Raw genomic sequence first — 5132 nt, forward strand, 5'->3', positions numbered from 1 at the left:
AGTCCACTTATCTTTGGTTTCTTCAAGTTTATGGACTTCCAAGTCTGCCTTTTCTTTAAGTTCACTGGTGAAATCAGCCACAAAGTCTGCTAATTCTTGGGATTTGATGGCAGTCCTAGGTTCATATGTTATATCATATGCACTTAGCTTCACAGCCCATTTTTCCATTCTACCTGACATTTCTGGTTTTCTCAAAACAGACTTAATAAGATCATTAGTTTTAACACATATAGGGTGAGTTTTAAAATAATGTCTAAGTTTAGTAGATGCCATAATAAGTGCTAAAATTAATTTCTCAAGATAAGAATACCTGGTTTCAGCATCCAAAAGACTTTTACTTACATAATATATGGGATGTTGTTGACGTTCGAGATCCTTAGCCAAAACTGCACTTATAGCATTATTTGATATAGCAAGATATAGAGATAGGGGTTCACCTTCCTCGGGTTTTACCAGTAGAGGAGCAGAAGAAAGATAAGCTTTTAAGGATGCTAAGGCTTCCTCATGCTTACTGGTCCACTCGAACCTTTTGTTTTTCCTCAGGATATCATAAAATTCTTTACATTTTTCTGAGGATTTAGATATGAATCTGTTGAGCGCTGCTATCCTGCCAGTTAGCCTTTGAACATCCTTGACTGATGCTGGGGATTTTAGATTCAGGATAGCTTGTATCTGTTTTGGACTCGCCTCTATTCCCCTTTTGGTGACCATGTATCCTAAGAATTTGCCAGACTTCACTCCGAAATGACATTTTGAAGGATTCAGCTTCATGTTGTATTTGTCGAGGATATCGAATGCGGTCTTGAGATCTTGAAGATGATTCTCGGCTTTCTTGGACTTCACCACCATATCATCAATATAGACTTCCATAGTGTCCCCCAGTTGCTCTTTGAACATCATGTTAACTAACCTCTGATAGGTTGCACCTGCATTTCTAAGTCCAAAGGGCATATCAACATAACAATAAATACCTGTGGGAGTCATGAAGGCCGTGTCTTCTTGATCTGAGGGCTCCATTTGGATTTGCTGAAATCCTGAGGATGTGTCCATAAATGTCAGCATTTCATGGCCGGCTGTAGCGTCTACCATTGAATCTATGTGTGGTAAAGGGAATGGGTCTTTAGGGCAGGCCTTATTCAAGTCTGTGAAATCTACACAAACTCTCCATTTGCCATTCTTTTTCTGTACAATCACCACGTTTGCTAACCATCGGGGATATTGAACTTCCCTAATCATATTTGCTTTTAAAAGTCTTTCTACTTCTTCTTGAATGATTGTGTTTCTCTCAGGTGCAAACTTTCTTCTCTGTCATATCCTCATCTTTTCATGAAAATGTTGATAGCCTTGACTTGAGGAAATTGAGTAAATTCGACTCAATATCCCCAGGAATAGTTGTTCCTATCAGCACATTGACTTCAGGATCCTCGGGATGAATAGGTACTTCTTTAATTTCTTGTTCCCTGGCCTCCATTACATCTCGTATCGGCTTCTGTAATTGGTACGCCTGCTGGGGTTTAGCAGTACCCTTCATGGAAGAGGTGTAGCAATTCTTCGCGTCTTGTTGGTCACTGATAATTTTGATAACTCCCCACGGACTTGGGAGTTTCACACATTGGTGATGAGTGGAGGGTACCGCTTTCATGTCGTGTATCCAGGGCCTGCCTAATATAATATTGCAACAAGATAAACAGTCAATAACACAAAATTTTTGCATTTTATTTACCCCTTCGACATATATTGGGAGCTTAATCTCCCCAATAGTGTTCTTAGTTTCTCAACTGAATCCAACCAATACTGAGGAATTGGGGACGATCTCATCCTCAGGAACATTCATCTTTTTCAGCACGTCTAATTGAATAATGTTGACAGAGCTTCCGCCATCTATGAGGATCCTGCGTACATAATGGTTAGCCACATATAAAGTTACTACCAAACTATCATGATGAGGATCCTGAACATCGACTCTATCGCTTTCATCGAAGGATATAATCCTCTCTTGAGTAAGAATATATGTCTTTGTTGGCCTGTCACCCACTTCTAACTTTCTTTGGTCAGCATTTCTCTTTGCAACAGAATAGGAGGTTCCACAGATGTCGGATCCTCCGGATATGAACATGATTGTTCTTGCATCCGTTGGTGGAGGAGTCGGCTTTTCAGGAATTTTCTCGGGATCCTGCTGTCTTCCCTTCTTTTTGCCAAGTAATTCTTTCAAGTGGCCCTTGCTGAGAAGATAGCTGATCTCCCTTCTGAGTGCATTGCAATCATCAGTCAAGTGCCCAAAGTCTTCGTGGAAAGCACACCATTTTGATTTGTCTCTCCAGGATCATGGTCTCTCCGTTTTCTTTGGCCACCTGGCTTTCTCACCTAAATCCTGCATGGCACACATTAATCCACCAATATCAACAGAAAAACAATATTCAGAGATCTTAGGATATTCTTCATCATTTTCCTCATATACTGCATTAATCCTAAGGTTATCAGGCTTGTAGTAAGGTTTTGCTCGATATGATTTTCCCGAGGATTCGGATTTCCTGTTCGTCTGATCATACTTCTGGATATCGAGCTTAGAGTTTTTCTTGTCGTCTTCTAGCCTGATAAACCTCAGAACTCTGCTTCTTGATTCGTCTAATGACCTGCACGGAGTCATAACGAGATCATCATAGAAAGAGGAGCCTTTTTCTAACCCCAACTTGAGAGCTTCCACTGCTGAAGCTGGGTTTAGATTCGGAATTTCCAGCGACTCCTTACTAAACCTGGTAATAAAATATCTCAAGGATTCCCTAGGATTTTGGGTAACCCTATAAAGATCACCTGTCATTTTCTCAAAAATTCTACTGCAAGAAAACTGGTTATTAAACATGTTAACTAAATGAGAAAAAGAATTGATAGTGTTAGGAGGAATACTCAGTAGCCATTTCATGGCTGCTCCTGTCAAGGTAGAACCAAACCCTTTGCAAAGACATGCCTATTTGATTTCCATAGGGATTGGATTGATCTCCATACGTTCTCTATATTGTGCGACATGTTCCTCAGGATCCGTTCAGCCATCATATAGTTTCATATTTGGGGTTTGAAACCGTTTTGGGATCTGTACGTCGCTAATTGATGGCACAAATCGGGATATCCTGTGACTATCCGTGGGAACTTCAGCTATGGGACGGATTATGCTGGGGACATTCGATATCATGTCCTTAATTTTCTGCAATTCTCGAGCTAAATTCGAACTTATGCTTGCATCCTGCAAAAATCCTTGATTAGAATTAAATGGAATCGTATTGAAAGAATTACCCTGATTAACATTATGAGGAATAGTCTGGGCGTTGTAGCTCGTATTCCCAAACATAGTATTTCCATCGTTGGTAAACGGAGCAGTTGGAGTGTTAGCCTGTATCGGGATAAAGTCTCCCTGGTGCACATCAGAGGATCCTGAGGGCTGCTGATCTTGAGCTAATCCTGAAGATACCGCATGCTGATAAGGACCAGCCTGATGGAACAATCATGAGGATCCGGAACGTTGGAACAATCCTGAGGATCCGGACTGTTGGAACAATCCTGAGGATCCAGACTGTTGGAACAATCCGGAAGGTCCTCCCGGCTGTGACAATCCGGAGGATCCTGCATGTTGAAAAGGCCCAACAGATGACGCATACGGGTATCCTTGAGATCCAGATAAGTGCAATCCCGCAGACCCCAAATGCTGGAAAGATGAGGGTCCAGAGTTGTACGCCGTGGTCGGCTCTGGATGCACAAATCCTGAAGATCTTGGAGGAGTGAAATACAGAGATCTCGGGACTAGTGGTGTGAATTCTTCCGCCGGCTTCTTGGCTTTCTTGAAATCTTCCAGTTCCCTCACGAGCATCTGGTTGGTCTTCATCTGGCGATCCATCTGTTCCTGTAGCCGTCTGTACAGAGACAGAAGGTCGTTGTTGGACACCATAACGGGATCCTGGGGAGACGGCCTCGAACCTGAAAATACAGGAGTAGCAGGTTTCTTCTGAACGTTGTAAGGTTTCTTAGGTATACCACCAGCAGGAAGGAGAGGCATAGGCGGCCTCGCTGAGGAATCTGAGGTTGCGGCAGAGGAAGAAACAATCTGTGGTTGGGAAGACATGTTGTGGATATTGAGAGTAGGGTTTCGTTTGAGAGTGAAAAATGATCAAAGCACCGTTTGCCCCACGGTGGGCGCCAAATTGTTTCGGTCAAAAATTGACAAAGCAACTTTTGATCAAATTAGTGAATGAGGTGAAGTGCTTGTTGATGATAATATCGAACACAACAATATGATTACGAGGGAAAAAACCCTTGATTATGATAATCTTCGTTTTGGTCAAGAGTTTACGACGTAATCTTTAGTCGAATCACTTCGGTTAAAGATTATGAACATAACTTTTGGTCGAATTAACGCTTGATTATTATGATCTCCGGCATAAAAAACCCCCGGACGGTGAAAACTATCACCGTCGATATTATTAATAACGAAAATAGGTAATTACAAGTGGTGGAGCTGATAGAATATCGAAAGCTAAGTGTTACAGTGATCGCTAGTAAGCTAGGTCGTGAGAGTGTGTGTTCTAATGATATTATCAACTCATATTTATAATAAAAGGTTACAACTATTTTCCCGGGAAAACCGCCTTTTTCTTTAATAAAAACGTTTCTTGCTTTAATCTCGTGGTTTAATGGCTTTAAATGGAAAGTTATATCTTGGACTTGGTCTCTTAGCCGTTACTTTTCACGTCTTTGACCGATTCTTTAAGGAGTCACTTGTCAAACGTAGTCCCATCTGCGAAATAACTTTAAATACTCGAGGATAATACAACAGTTTGCAATTATCGGGGATACCGAATATTGAAAACCTGTTAGTAAATCCAGGATCCTTAAACATAGAAATGATTCCTAACAATAATAGAGTTCTTCCTCATGCTAATATCAACTATAAGTGCGAGATTTCAGCTTACAATCAATATTTGACCGTTAACCATTAATTGGCCTTTACTCCTAACGGTTATAACACATTTGACGCGTTTTCTTCAACCACCAACCGTGTATTTCGCATGGACTAAATCAACAATTAATATCTGCAATTATAAATCAACACAAAGAGAGAAATATCTATTTATTAGTATTAATAC

This window comes from Bidens hawaiensis, unplaced genomic scaffold (genome assembly GCF_021521415.1).
Source record: "Bidens hawaiensis isolate Kalapana, Puna unplaced genomic scaffold, B.hawaiensis_p1.1 tig00001087_1, whole genome shotgun sequence".
NCBI classification, from domain to species: Eukaryota; Viridiplantae; Streptophyta; class Magnoliopsida; order Asterales; family Asteraceae; genus Bidens; species Bidens hawaiensis.